General features: G+C 46.2%; 2 pseudogenes; one reads left to right on the top strand and one right to left on the bottom strand.

The window, feature by feature from the left end:
• Positions 1–7418: 7418 nt before the first annotated feature.
• On the bottom strand, positions 7419–7595 carry LOC114881790 (annotated as a pseudogene).
• Positions 7596–14597: 7002 nt separating this feature from the next.
• On the top strand, positions 14598–14770 carry LOC123988789 (annotated as a pseudogene).
• The last annotated feature ends 1432 nt before the right edge of the window (positions 14771–16202 follow it).

Genomic DNA, 16202 nt, shown 5'->3' with positions numbered 1-16202 from the left:
ACCTTTGCCGCTTTGCCGACAAAAGAGTCTAAGATTACTGAATTCTATATAAATCGTACCATAGACCCGTGTCGGACTACGATCAGAATCGAAGTGAAAATTCTTTGCGCGGCACGCTCGTATTTATACCGGAGAACTGCTGACGTAGCAGTTGTTTCTACCTGTGTTTTCGATACCGGAAGTGTTTGGACTTTGACCTGTGCGTACGTGACTCCGTGCGTATCGCTATCTCTGTCTACGCGCTGTTGCTGTCTCTTTCTACTCTGCGCTTGTTCGTATCTCTTTCTATTCGCTATTGCTGTCGCTATCTATTTATTTCGCGCGCTGTGTCGATCTTTTATCGACGCGGTAGAATTATCGACGTAGTAGAATTATCGACGTATATTTTGAAGTATATAAAATTTGTTGTTAAATGTAAATATTAATAAATATAAGATTTTTAGTTATTAAATATAAATATAATTATTTAAATCAATGTTGTACAATAATAAATTTAAAAAATGAACTGTTATAAATTTTAATTATAAAAAACGAAAAATGAATAAATATTTTAATAAATACTAATTTTTAAATTTCTTCTTATTTATTCTTCTTCCTGCTGGATGTTACAATAGCATAAACAATGACATGTCGAAGATCTCAGATTATATTTACCAATAACGATATGATTGACTAGAGAGGAAAAAAGAGTTTCCAACGTTCTGTCCATAAATCTTCTTTGTCTAGATTCTTTCCAAACGTTTTAATATCATTTCAGATTCGACTTAGCATTGGAATATTTCAAAACAACTGTTCTACTGGTTTGACACAAATTCAAGATTTATAAACAATACAAGTGCTATAAAAAAGATACAAGTGAATATTGAAATAGAAACTCTGTTTCAAATTATTTTTTTATAAATTATTACTTGGTAAAACTATTTATTTGAAAGTAGAAGAAAACACTGTGAATTGTAACTTAAATTCTATACTAAGGAAATTCGAATAGGAAGTTAAAGTTTAAGGGATTCATCTATTTTATTAAACTATTAATTTGAAATATGCTGGTATTACATTGTTTTTAAAGTCTATAACGTGCAAGACAAACTTATCTAATTTAATACTGCTCTTGCTTGAATAATGTCTGCACTGTATCGATTTAATACTTATACTCCATAATATCTCTGTTGCAATTTTCCCCTCCGTGTCTCATCAAACGCTGAAAATAAAGAAGAAATCATATTATTATATATTGCTACATTATACTCAACAACATTAATTTAGAATAAAGAATGTATTGAACAAAATAAGGTTTAATATTTCTTTTACCTCAAACATATTTCCAGATATGTCCTGCGAGAAAGTAATTGCATCTGTTTTCAGGGTACGTTTTTGTTATTTGCCCCAATTTTTTTATTCTACGCTGGAAAGTATCTTCAATGTATCTATTCAAATTTTTCCCTCCATAATTTTCTGGTTGTAATTTCCGCATGAATGTCTGAACAGGTGCTTAAAATATAAAAAAAGATATGTAACGGCTTGGAAAGAGTGAAATGCACTTTCCCGATTTGAATCACACTAGGCAGTGGTTCACGACTAGGCAAGGACTTGGACGTCGAGGCGGAATCAATCAATCAAGCGTAATTGTTAAATTCGTGTATTTAAATAAAGTCACTTAACAAGCGCGTCAATTCTTTAATTGTTTCGTCCACTACACAATGTGGAAATCACTTTCCAGCGGTAAAGCGGTGTCGATTGCTCGGAACACGGACACGAGATTCTTTGGTTAAGAATAAGATCGGTTTTAATTTACAAAGGTATCGGTTGAGGTGTTTACTTGGTGATGGCTTTCGCACGATTAACGGAAATTATTCGCAGCGATCCAGAGTCGAAATCGCGGCGCGAGTATCGCTTATCGACCTGGTGCGTGATTAGGCTTCGATAATTCGAACTAGCGCTGAGACTTTTACCGACGGAGAGACGCGATCATTTCGTTGGTAATTTCTCGGTGAGACGCGTACAAGATATCATATTATTATATATTCATACATTGTTCTCAACATTAATTTGAAATAAAGGATGTATTGAACAAAATAAGATTTAATATTTCTTTTACCTCAAACATAGTTCCTGATATATCCTGCGAGAATGTAATTGCATCTGTTTTCGGAGGACGTATCTGTTATTAATCCTAGTATTTCATTCCACAATGTTTAATTTGTTTAATGGATATATTCAAATTCTCTACTCCATAATTTTGGTGGTAATTTCCTCATCAATGTCTGCATAAATGCAGAAAATAAAGAAAAAGAAATCATATTATTATATATTGATACATTGTCCACATCATCATTAATGGACCACCCCCGGGCTAGCCCGCCGGGGCAGGTTAAGACACAGCTTGACCGTCCGCTTGATAGCTTTGTCGAGCTCCGACAGGGCCATTCGTCTTATATTGGCTCCCCTAAGGAGGAAATCGAGACGCGGGACAATGAATGTCGCCACCGTCTCGATCTTCTGCCAGGGGGCAAGAAGTGACTGGTCCACCGCGCTCAGGTCCTCTAACACGCCACGGATCGTGGTGTAGGGCGTCTGATCGAGCTGAACCCCGGTTGGGACCCCTAGATGCTGGTAGGGCTCACCTTTTCCCAGAGCCGGAACGGGCTCCTCCTGGATGCAGTACACGGTGTCCAGTACATCGTTCCGGCCTCGTAAATGGAGTGTCGCGCATTTTTTGGGGTTGAAGGCGAGACCCAGGTTCGTTGCAATGTCTTCAACGGCGTGTAGCATCTCCCTCATCTCCTTTTCATATGTCGCTAGCAGCGTGAGATCATCCGCGTAGGCGAGCTCCCCGATTTTATCTCCCGCGATTTCGTACCCTGCAGTGGAGTCCTCGGCCACGCGGATGATGGGCTCTATTGCCAAGTTGAACAATATGGGGCTGAGGGGGCAGCCCTGTTTTACCCCTGGTAAAATGTCTGCAATAATAATCTATCGGTGTACCCCTCGGAGGTGCGGACCCTCGTCGCACAGTCTGTGTACAGGCTGGCGACGATATTTGTGATCGCCCGCGGGGCCCCGGCGTTGGAGAGCGACTCCAAGATAGTGGCGTGCGGGATTGATCCAAAAGTATTGGAAAGGTCCATCCACGCCACTACCAATTCCCCTTTCTTCCACCGAGCGTCGGCGATGCATTCCTGCAGCACGAAGTTGTGCTCGAGGCACCCCTCGTACGGCAGGAAGCCCTCTTGGCATCGTGAGAACCGTCGATTGAGTACCGCCCAGTGAGTGAGGCGGTCGGCCATTACAGCGGCGAAGAGTTTGGGCAGGGTATCGCCCATCGCGAGAGGTCTCCAGTTCGACAAGTCATCCCGGTCACCCTTCTTATGAATAAGAACGGTGTTGGATTCCTTCCAAACGCTCCATCTTGAGACAGGCGTTAAATAACGCCGTTAGGAGCGTGGCGCCTGGGTCGACATCGCGCAAATCACCATAGGTTACGCCGTCGGGACCCGGAGAAGATTTCTTCATCCGGTCCAGGCGGCCGCTCACGTCGGCGGCCGTACATGCCGACACCAGAGCGTCACATTCCTGTGCTGCCTCGTGATGGATAGTCGGGAGGGGCCCAGCACGATCCCGAGGAGCGTACATTTCTGTGAAGTGTCGCTGGACTACGTCCTTCGACACTTCACAGTGCGGGGAGGACCCTTTCAGGACCTCCCGCACCACACGCTTCCGGTTCGCACGGAACAAGCGTTGAATGCGCTACGCCTCCCGAACATACTCCTCGCGGTTGGTAGGAGTACCGGTCGTCGTCGAGCTATCCCTCGGACGGCGAGACCCACCCTCCCTCCTCGCAGCTGCTTGTGGCCGGCCATCCCTCCCACTGGTGGCTGAATTTGCGGCCCGCTCAGTATCCACCGCCCGCTGCTTTACGAAGAACTCCGCCACTTTCGCAGCGAAGTCTTCCAGCGCCTGAAGCGTCGTCACCGTTTCGGCTTCCTCAACGAGACCTGCCCTTTCGATGCCTATCGCTGCCCTCGTGCTCCTACGGAGCACTTCGGGTCGGTCGGCACCGGGGGTTGGTTCGTCGGATCGGCCGGCGTGTGGGACGGCATCAGGGAGCCGTGTGTCCCGATGCGGGTCGCGCCCTCTCCGGGATCCCCGGCGCTCAGGTGAGGGCGGGGGGGTCACTCTCCCTCGCCGGTGCGTCGCGGGCGACTGTGGGGCCCGACCTCTGGGGGATACTTTTCGTGTAGTATTTTCGCGGGTATCTCTTCTACTGTTGCTATTGTTATTGATGGTGCCCCCTCGCCCCCCCCCCTGTTCTGCCCATTGTAGCTGAAAACAGAGCCGCGGTTTGACCCGGGGCGATTAGTCACACTGCTGGCGACATTCCTTATTTTAGGACAATCACAAGAACATTGACTAGATATGTTATTGTTTAAGTCGATAGGGCTAGTGGCCCTGTCGACAGTCAGTGGTCTGCTTAGAGGCCTCTGCTCTGCCCCCGTAGGGGTCCTTACCACGGGTGGCCCCCGGACCATTTCCTCGTCTTGTTGCTGTTGTTGTTGCTGCCGTGGCTGCCGCGCCTGCGTCTTCGGTGACGGGGTCGTCAAAACTCCCTCCTCTTCCTGCCGCCCAGCCCTTCTCCTCGTGTACCGCGGCGTGACGTCCCACCCGTCCCTTGCATCCTCTTCCACTCCTGGTCTTCTTTCCATCTTCTTTTCCTTTTCCTTTTCCTTTTCCTTTTCCGGCGCCGCAGTGACCGCTGGCGACGCCTCGGCTATGGCTGGGAGGATCAATCTCCTCCCGGGACGCCCTGTAATGGGGGACGGTAGGGTGGTAGATTCGTCTCCCCTCCTCTTCTCTTTCGTTGACCCGGGCGATAGAGTTTTCGCCCGGGTGCTCCTTCTTGTTTCAGGGCGCTCCTCCGGTGTCCTTGAGGTGGCCACGTCGTTCGGGCCACATCGTGGTGGGCTCCTCCTCAGCTTCGCTTGTTGTCTTGTCCTGGGGGGGGGATCGAGGAGGCTCCGTGGTCGCCCTGGCAGCCCGCGCCCTTGTCGTCGGCGCGGACTCCAGGAGCACCGTGTCTTGCTGAATTCTCTTCTTGAGCCCCCTCGGCGAGGCCCCCCCCCCGCTCCTCCTTGTAGCGACGGTGACGACGGCCACCGGTTTGCTGTAGACCGAGGTCGTCGTCAGGGTCTATGTCCCCGCCGTCGCGAAGGTGCACGTCGCCGTCGCTAGCATGGTGGGGGGCACTTGGGTGGTGAATGTGCCCCCGGCTTCCTCTTGCTTCGACACGGGCGGGAGGGAGGTTGCCCGTGCCATCCTCCGGGTAGTCCTCGTTGTAGCGGCGGTCGACGTGCCCCTGGTCACTTCTGCATACGTGACGGCGGGGTCACCTTTCTTGTGGCGGTAATGGTTCGTCGGGGCGGGCCAGGTTGAGGAGGCTCCGTTGAGGCCCGGGTGTTCCTTTTCTTCATACCCGGGCTGTTCTCCTTCTCTTTTGATGGGGGGGGGGGGGGGGGGGTTAGGGTGGAAGTTACCCCCCCACTTGGCCTCCTCATTGACACTGACCCGCCGCTGGTCCTTTTAGCGGCGCCGGTCCCCGCTGGTGGTGTGGTAAGGTCGATGGTCGGCGGGGTGGCGGGACTCCCCGCGGGTGGAGGTCGTCCATCGGCGAGGCTAGACGGCGTCCCGCTCTTCCCCGTGATCGTCGTTGTCGCTGTCGTTGTCGCAGGTTTCTTAGTTGCCCAGCCCGTCAAAAGATTTCTCCCCGTCACCGAAGCAGTGATCGTGGGCTTCTTTTTCGGCGCGGCCTTGGTTTTGGCAGCCACGGTGGTCCGGGAGTTGGTTAGGGCAGATCTAGGGGCGCGCGTCAGCGCGCCTCCACCCGTGGTGGTCCCTGCCGCTTCCATCGGCGACGGAGAGAGCCTCTGCGTCATCTCAGCTACATGCGCGTCAGTGGGTCGCTCCTCGGCTGAATCCCCCCCGGCCGAGGATGCACCGCCGCTAACCCTTCCCGCGGGGGCAGATGTCCGTGTCCCAGCGGCACGAGGCACTGCATTATTTGCATGGGAGTCTGCGTGATGCTTTCTCACCTTCTTCAGCGCATAAGCACTGTCGTCGGTGAAGAAGCATACACCGCAGACCCACCTTCTGTTAGCGCCGTGGTGGTGGAGGCGCAGATGTTTGCCTAAGTCCTCATGCCGCTGGTACACGGTCACCTTCATTCAGGACGGGGGTGCCCCTTCATTACAGAAGGGGCACGGGAAGGTTTCAGGAGGGGGGAAGGTTATGATAACTTCGTTGCCCCTGGCGGTGCAGCTCGGCTGGGGGTTCGTCGTTGAAGTCATATTAAATAAATAAATGATAAAAGAATAAATAGATGGACTAGAATAGTAAGTAAAGTATAACAATAATAAATGCTGATACAGAGTGTAAGGACTCCCCAGTCAATGATTAAAACTTAGAACTAATGAAATAAATAGATAAAATAAAACGGATAAAGTAAAATGAAGTAGAAAGAAAGATAAAAAGAACAAAATAAAATAAAATAAAATAAATCAGGAGATAGAGCGAGAGGATATACCTATGTATAGGTATACAGGTCGCGGAAATAAAAGAAAAAAATAAATAAATCAAAATAATAAAATAGAAAGAAAATAAAATAAATAAAATAAAGTAAAACCTTAATCTAGTGACTAGATTAGATCAGAAATAAAACAGAAACGAACGAACGGAAAGACGACCGTACGAATCGCTCTCCGCGATAATTTGCAAATTAAATCTGAAAATTACCGCACACAGAGGACTGAACTGTTAATATCGAGTTACACAAGTTGTAAAGGGACCCGTGTACCTTGATAATTAGTCGGAAAAAAGCTGATTAAACTAATGCAAATAGAAAAATTTCTAGCTAAATAGCTAGAATAATAGAATAACGTCTACCTGTAACGGTCTAAATATCTATATTTAGCCTATACGGGAGCACAAAAACTAGAGCAAAAAGTGGATTTCGGCAAGTCGGTTAGTGGGACAAACAGCTGTTATCGGTTTAAACGACCAGCGTTCTCACGGATAACAGCTAAATACAGAATCAAAACAAACAAACGCGAGCAAAGCCGCACCGGAATCGGATACGGCGCGAAAGGGTTTCGATGTATCGAAACAATCCGCCTGGAGTCGACAGCGCTTTGCCTGCTCCAGGTGGCACCACTCTACAGTAACGCAACACTACAGAAAAACCACCACCAGACTCCCAAGCTCCACTTACCGCGCAGTTCAGTCGCCGCTGTGCTGAGCGAGTCGCACCGCCGTTGGAAAAGCCAATACACGAACGCGATCGCGGATAAAAAATAAAAATAGAAAAAAGACAAGAGATAGAAAAGAGGAGTCAGAATATTTTATAGAATGCAATGTATGTTTTTATATAGCCAATGTGAGCCTCGTCCTGCGGCACTGCAAGGCAGGTACGACCCGTGTCGGAGTCGGAGCAAGCCCCGGAGTCCGACCAATTCCAAAAATAAGGTTAATATTTTGACTCCCCGATGGGGAGTGTATCAGATATTAAGCTGATAAGAACAGATAAAAGCGCTTTATTTTCAATTAATGTTTCCTCAGGGACAAGTCCCTGAGGTGGTACATTGTTTATCTCAAGTTACAGGCCTGGCCCTTCATATGAGTAAGAAAGTCTTAAATGCAGCGGGAACATTTTACCGTTGCATGTGTCGCGGATTCTCAGTAGATCTGACGCCATTACAATAGTATAAACAAGAGGCTAGTAGCCCTAGCATTGGTCTTCTTTGCGTCTTCGGCAGCCCAGTAATACGCGCTAAAAATAGATTTCACTATAGAAATATAAAAATATAAATATAAATATATAGGCCGGATTAATCACAGATATAGTCTAGTATAGCGAATAGAAATATCTAAAACAGATATAGATCTGAATGTCGCAGTTATAAAGATGGAGAAAAAAAACAACGAAAAACAGAAGAAAAAAAAGAATAAATAAAGATAGTTAAAGTATTAATCATAAGAGAGATAAGTATAAGGAACACCGATGCATATACAAGATAAGAGGGAATAGGATAAAATAAATTAAAATAGAATCAGTAAATTAAAATAGAATAGAATAGGATAGAGCAAGAGAAGCAAGACAATACAGAACATGCTTAGTCCGTATTGCACACAGTTATGTCGGTGTTCCTACTGATTGAAGAGATGAGGGTGTCCGGGCCGCGCCTTCCAATTCCTCAGATGCGTTATGATTATAGCTCATTCTATTATCAGTACTGGACACCGTGTACTGTCTAATGCCCGAGACATGTTCGACGTACATGTCACGGGACCACGCGATTGTTTCGGCTACCATTAGTTTCGCGGAGATATTCTTAACAGTTCCAGGAGGAACTCGTTCCCTGGATCCCAGGCGCCCAGGGCACCCACAATGAAAACGTCTAGATATACTTTGTAGCCGCGCCCCTTGAGAGAATCAGCTAACTGCTGGTACTTGTCGATTTTCTCAAATCTAGCATCTACGATGGCCTGCATCGTATTTTCGAAGGGCACGGCTACATCGACCAGTACAATGGTCTTCGACGCTTCGTGCGTGACAACGATGTCCGGGCGAAGCGCCGAAGACTCTCCTGTCGCCCCGGGGACACGCCTGTTGATCCTGATTTCACCGGGAAGCCGGATCGTCTTACTCAACCTCAGAACGAGGTTGTCGTGCCGTCTCTGCCTGGCGGCAGAATGAGGACCGCAGTGGCAGAGTACATGAGGAAGGCTCTCCAGCGTGTATCCGCATCGCCTGCAGCGTTTATCCTCACTCCCCCATCGACGGGCTCCGTTTAACGGGAGTACGTCGAGGCGGGCACGATGGATAAACCTCCAATTAGCAAAACGGATAAACGCGCCACCCCTCATGAAGCGATTGCTCGCCGCATGTTAGGTGGTTGCCTGGAAAAGCTTGCCTTGGTCCGGCTTCCGAAGAAGCGAGGACACATAGTGCTCCGTCACTGCAGCCCTCATCCTGGTGATGACATGTGCCTTGGCAAGAGGCGGCACGACTACCCGACGTCCGTTTCGGGACTCCATTACAATCGCGAGTTCAGCTCGATCATCACTCCACTCCCAGCGAAAACCGAGACGCGCTCCGGACCTCAGCGCGACGGACCGTACCCTCGACCAGAACGACGAACGACCAGTCGTTGGTCTTGACCAGTCCCCGGCCAAAGAGCCCGACAGGTACTGGGCAAGATCCCGATCGGTCGGAGCTCGACGAAGCTTCTTGCTCGCAGCAGCTTCCAGCGTGAACCTCGCGATACGAGCCACGACCGTGTCCTTAGCATTCAGCAGCCTGAATGCGTGGGCCACGGCCGTGACCTCAGCGAGGTCCGCTATCGGAGGGAGCCCACATCCTCCCAGTGACGGGGGAATGTGGACTACCTCCGGGCTAGCGCGCTGGGACAAGTGGAGCCATAGCTTAACCGTCCGCTTGATAGCTTTGTCAAGCTCCGACAGGATCATTCGCCGCATACTGGCTCCCCTAAGCAGGAAATCGAGGCGCGGAACAATAAATGTCGCCAGCGCCTCGATCTTCTGCCAGGGGGCGAGGAGTGAACGGTCCAGCGCGCCCAGATCCGCTAACACGCCTTGGATCGTGGTGTAGGGCGTCTGATCAAGCTGAACCCCGGTTGGGATCCCTAGGTGTTGGTAAGACTCACCTTTTTCCAGAGTCGGAACGGGTTCCTCCTGGATACAGTACACGGTGTCCAGTACGTCGTCCCGGCCTCTAATGTGCAGTGTTGCGCACTTTCTAGCATTGAAGGCGAGACCCAGGTTGGCTGCAATGCTTTCAATTTCACGTAGTAGTCGCCTCATCTCCTCTTCGCATTCCGCCAGCAGCGCGATGTCGTCCGCGTAGGCGAGTTCCACAATTATTTCCCCCGCGATCTTGTATCCTATGGTGGAGTCCTGGGCTACGCGGATTAATGGCTCTAGTGCCAGGTTGAACAGCATGGGGCTAAGGGGGCACCCCTGTTTAACCCCAGATAGTATGGGGATCCTGTCTGTGTACCCCTCAGCGGTACGGACCCTCGTCGCGCAGTCTGTATACATACTGGCGACGATATTTGTCATCACCCGCGGCACCCCGGCGTTGGAGAGCGACTCCAGGATAGTGGAGTGCGGGATCGATCCAAAAGCATTGGAAAGATCCAGCCACGCCACCACCAGTTCCCCTTCTTCCTCCGAGCGTCGGCGATGCATTCCTGCAGCACGAAGTTGTGCTCGAGGCACCCTTCGTACGGCAGGAAGCCCTTCTGGCCTCGTGAGAGCCGTTGGTTTTGTACGGCCCAGTGAGTGAGGCGGTCGGCCATTACAGCGGCGAAGAGTTTCGGCACAGTATCACCCATCGCGAGTGGTTTCCAGTTGGACAAGTCATCCCGGTCACCTTTCTTATAAATAAGAACGGAGTTTGACGCCTTCCAAACGCGCGGAATATGCTCCATCCTGAGACAGGCGTTGAATAACGCCGTTAGGAGCGTGGCGCCTGGATCGACATCGCGCAAATCACCGTAGATCACGCCGCCGGGACCCGGAGAAGATTTCTTCATCCGGTCCAGGCGGCGGCTCACCTCGGTGGCCGTACATGTCGATACCAGAGCGTCACTCCCCTGTGCTGTCTCATAATGGATAGTCGGGAGGGGCCCCGCACGATCCCGGAGAGCATACATCTCTGCGAAATGTCGCTGGACTGCTTCCTTCGACACCTTACAGTGTGGAGAGGACCCTTTCAGGACCTCTCGCACCGCACGCTTCCGGTTCGCACGGAACAAGCGCTGAATTCGCGTCGCCTATCGAACATGTTCCTCGCGGTTGGCAGTAGTACCGGTCGTCGTCGAACTGTCCCTCGGACGGTGAGACTCGCCTTCCCTCCTCGCAGCCGGTCGTGGCCGGCCACCCCTCCCACTGGTGGCTGGATTTGCGGCCCGTTCGGTATCCACGGCCCGAAGCTTAACGAAGAACTCCGCCACTTTCGCAGCGAAGTCCTCCAGCGCCTGAAGCGTCGTCTCCGTTTCGGCTTCCTCAACGAGACCTGCCCTTTCGACATCTATCGCTGCCCTCGTGCTCCTACGGAGCCCTTCGGGTCGGTCGGTGCCGGTGGTTGGTTCGTCGAGTCGGTCGGCGTGTGAGACGGCATCAGGGAGCCGTGTGTCCCGACGCGGGTCGCGCCCTCTCCGGGATCCCCGGCGCTCAGGTGAAGTCGGGGCGTCACCCTTCCCCGCCGGTGCGTCGCGGGCGACTGTGGGGCCCGACCTCTGGGGGGTGCTCTTCGTGTGGTAGTTTCGCGGATACTTCTATTGTTAATGTTGTTAGTGGTGCCCCCTCGGCCCCTCCTATTCTGCCCGTTGTTCTGACTGAAAACAGAGCCCCGGTTTGATCTGGGGCAATTAGTCGCGCTGCTAGCGGTTGCGCTCAACCTAGGACAATCACAAGAACATTGACTAGAAATATTGTTGTTACAGAGGTCAGAGGTCTGCTGCGAGTCCCCTGATCCGCCCCCGTAGGGGTCCTTACCACGCGTGGCTCCCGGACCACTTCCTCTTCTCGTTGGGTGATGCCCACTTGGACGTCGACCGATTGGACGCGTCCCGATTGGACGGTCCCGATTGGACGCGTTCCTTTTGGACGCCGTGCCGATTGGACGCGTTCCTTTTGGACGCCTGACCGATTGGACGCGTTCCTTTTGGACGTCGTGCCGTTTGGACGCCGTGCCGTTTGGACGTCGTGACAATTGGATTCGTGCCATTTAGACGCCATATCTTTTATAATCATTGCCTTTGGAAATCGGCAGATGGTGTTATTGCTTGTCGATTTAAATTCCTATGCTATTTGAATGCGTATGCATGCTAAAGTATATGATTACATATATCTACCGATAAGGTCAAGTGGTTGTGTGTAACGTTTGACAGATATAGGTTATAGTGAAAAACATGTGGAAATTGAATGCAGTTACTTTCTTACAAGATATATCTGGAAGTATGTTTAAGGTAAAAGAAATATTGAACCTTATTTTGTTCAATACATTCTTTATTGCAAATTAATGTTGTTGTGGACAATGTATCAATATATAATAATACGATTTCTTTTTCTTTATTTTCAGCATTTGTTCAGACATTGATGAGCATTCTCGCAGGATATATCAGGAAATATGTTTGAGGTGAAAGAAATATTAAATCTTATTTTCTTTAATACATTCTTTATTCCAAATTAATGATGTTGTGGACAATGTATCAATATATAATAATACGATTTCTTTTTCTTTATTTTCAGCATTTATTCAGACATTGATGAGGAAATTTAAACCAATAAATTATGCAGTAAACAAATTGAATAAATCCATTAAAGAAATTAAACAGTACGGAATAAAATAATAGGACAAATAAGAATAATGTACCCAGTAAACAGATGCAATCACATTCTCACATGATATATCAGGAAATATGTTTGAGGTAAAAGAAATATTAAATCTTATTTTCTTTAATACAGTCTTTATTCCAAATTATTGTTGTTGTGGACAATGTATCAATATATAATAATATGATTTCTTTTTCTTTGTTTTCAGCATTTATGCAGACATTGATGAGGAAATTACCACCAAAATTATGGAGTAGAGAATTTGAATAGATCCATTCAACAAATTAAACATTTTGGAATGAAATACTAGGATTAATAACGGAAACGTACACCGAAAAGAGATGCAATTACATTCTCGCAGGATATATCAGGAAATATGTCTCAGGTAAAAGAAATCTTAAACCATATTTTTTTCAATACATTCTTTATTCCAAATTAATATTGTTGTGTACAATGTAACAATATATACTAATATGATTTCTTTTCCTTTATTTTCAGCATTTATTCAAACATTGATCAGAAAAAATAATATTGGAGTAGAGAATTTGAATAGATCCATTAAAGAAATTAAACAGTGTGGAATGATATACTAGGACAAAAAACAATATTGTACTCTGAAAACATATGCAATTACTTTCTCGCAGGATATATCAGGAAATTTGTTTGAGGTAAAAGAAATATTAAACCATATTTTTTTCAATACATTCTTTATTATAAATTAATATTGTTGAGTATAATGTAACAATATATAATAATATGATTTCTTCTTCTTTATTTTCAGCGTTTGATCAGACACGGAGGGGAAAATTGCAACAGAGATATTATGGAGTAGATGTATTAAATAGATACAGTGCAGAAATTATTCGAGCAAAAGCAGTATTAAATTAGATAAGTTTGTCTTGCACGTTATAGACTTTAAAAACAATGTAATACCAGCATATTTCAAATAAATAGTTTAATAAAAGTAGATAAAACCCTTAAAATTTAATTTCCTATTCTAATTTCCTTAATATAGAATTTAAGTTACAATTCACAGTGTTTTCTTCTACTTTCAAATAAATAGTTTTACCAAGTAATAATTTATAAAAAAAATAATTTGAAACAGAGTTTCTATTTCACCATTCACTTGTATCTTTTTTATAGCGCTTGTATTGTGTTTAGAAGTCATGAATTTGTCTCAAACGAGTTGAACAGTTGTATTGAAATATTCCATTCTGAATAAATGCTGAAAATAAAGAAAAACAAATCATATTACAATATATTGATACATTGTACGCAAAATCATTAATTTGGTATAAAGAATGTATTGAAAAAAATAAGGTTTAATATTTCTTTTACCTTAAACATACTTCCAGATATATCTTGTAAGAAAGTAACTGCATTCAATTTCCACATGTTTTACACTATAACCTATACCTGTCAAACGTTACACATAACCATTTGACCTTATCGTTAGATATATGTAATCATATACTTTAGCATGCATACGCATTCAAATAGCATAGGAATTTAAATCGACAAACAATACCACCATCTGCCGATTTCCAAAGGCAATGATTATAAAAGATATGGCGTCCAAATGGCACGAATCGGAATGACACTGCGTCCAAACGGCACGGCGTCCAAACGGCACGACGTCCAAAAGGAACACGTCCAATCGGTCCGGCGTCCAAAAGGAACGCGTTCAATCGGTCGACGTCCAAGTGGGACACCCCCGGCAGGAACACCGACATAGTCACGGATTTTTCCTTTTCTTTCTTATTCTATGTACCACATTCATTTTCTCTATTTATTATCATCCATCCTTCTAATGAATTTGCATTGCGGTGTTCCTGTCACTCATACTCAATTTACCTCATTCACTACATCTACTTCTTTTTCTTTTCTTTTTTATTATCTATTTTCTCTCTTCTTTTTTTGTACTTACATGGCTATACTATTATTCAAGTATATGCCATATTTCAGATACTTATCCTGAATATAGCGCGCTGAAAGAAGCTCGACTGCCAGGGCTATTAGCCCCTTCTTTTTTTCTATCTAAATGAGTAATACAACTCTTTCGAATGCGAGACATATGCAGTGGGAATTCCTCCCACTGCATTATTATATTTTCAAATATTGTATAAAGGGAGAAGCCCAAAATTTGGCAAAATGTATCCCCCGAGGGGCTTGCTCCTGGGGAAACATGAATTGATTAATAAAGCGCTTTATCTGTTCTTATCAGCTTAATATCTGATACACTCCCCATTGGGGAGTCAGAATATTAATCTCATTTTTTAAAAGGGTCGGAATTCGGAGCTTGCTCCGACTCCGACACGGGTCGCACCTGTATTGCATTACCGCAGGACGCGGCCCACATATACTACTCTGAACATATCCTCTTTTCTCTTTCTTTTAAAATATTCTGACTCCTCTTCTCTATTCTATATCTAGTCTTCTTTTTGTATTTTTATTTTTCCCGCGATCGCATTTTGGCTTTTCCAAAGGCGGTGCGACTCGCTTAGCACAGCGGCGACTGACTGCGCGGTAAGTGGAGCTTGGGAGTCTGGTGGTGGTTTTCTGTAGTGTAGCGTTACTGTAGAGTGGTGCCACCTGGAGCAGGCAAAGCTCTGTCGACTCCAGGCGGACTGTTTCGATATATCGAAACCCTTTCGCGTCGTATCCGATACCGGTGCGGCCTTGCTCGCGTTTGTTTTGTTTTGATTCTGTATCTAGCTGTTATCCGTGAGAACGCTGGTCGTTTAAACCGATAACAGGTGTTTGTCCCACTAACCGACTTGCCGAAATCCACTTTTTGCTCTAGTTTTTGTGCTCCCGTATAGGCTGAATATAGACATTTAAACCGTTACGGGTAGACGTTATTCTATTATTCTAGCTATTTAGCTAGAAATTTTTCGATTTGCAGTAGTTTAATTTGCTTTTTTCCGATTAATTATCGAGGTACACGGGTCCTTTTACAACTTGTGTAACTCGATATTAACAGTTCAGTCCCCTGTGTGCGGTAATTTGCGGATTTAATTTGCAAATTATCGCGGAGAGCGACTCGCACGGTCGTCTTTTCGTCTCGTTCGTTTTTGTTTTTATTTTATAATCTAATCTAGTCACTAGATTAAAGTTTATTTTATTTTACTTTATTATTTTGATTTATTTATTTCTCTTTTATTTTTATTTATTTTCGTTTATTTCCTTTCTTTTTATTTCCGCGACATATATACCATTAGTATATATACCCGTTTTATTTGTTGATTCTATTTTCTTTCTATTTTATTTTATTTTATTAATTTATCTTCTTAGTTCTAAGTTTTAAGTATTGACTGGGGAGTCCTTATTTTGTATCAGTGCTGATTGTTTTATTGTTTATTATATTATTCTATTTACTCGTTTTATATTTATATACATATTTTATTTATTTTTTTAATATTTATTTATTATATACTATGACGAGCCCTCAGCCAAGCTGCACTGCCAGGGGAAACGATGTGATAATAACGTTCCCTTTCCCCGAGACATTCCCCTGCCCCTTCTGCAACGTAGGGGTGCCGTCTAATTGGATCCGGTCGGCCGTGTACCAGCGGCACGAGGACCTTGGAAAACACCTGCGCCTCCACCACCCTGGCGCAAAAAGAAAGTGGGTCTGCGGGGTGTGTTCCTTCACAGACAACAGTGTCTACGCACTGGAGAAAGTGAAGAAGCACCACGCAGACGCACATAAAGGTAGTGCAGAGCCTCGTGCCGCTGGGGCGCGGCTGCCGGTCAGTACGAGTAGCAGCAGTAGTAGTAGTAGGGACGGCGGC

This window comes from Osmia bicornis, unplaced genomic scaffold, assembly GCF_907164935.1.
Source record: "Osmia bicornis bicornis unplaced genomic scaffold, iOsmBic2.1, whole genome shotgun sequence".
Classification (NCBI taxonomy): domain Eukaryota; kingdom Metazoa; phylum Arthropoda; class Insecta; order Hymenoptera; family Megachilidae; genus Osmia; species Osmia bicornis.
This window is presented reverse-complemented; position numbering and strand designations above follow the sequence as displayed.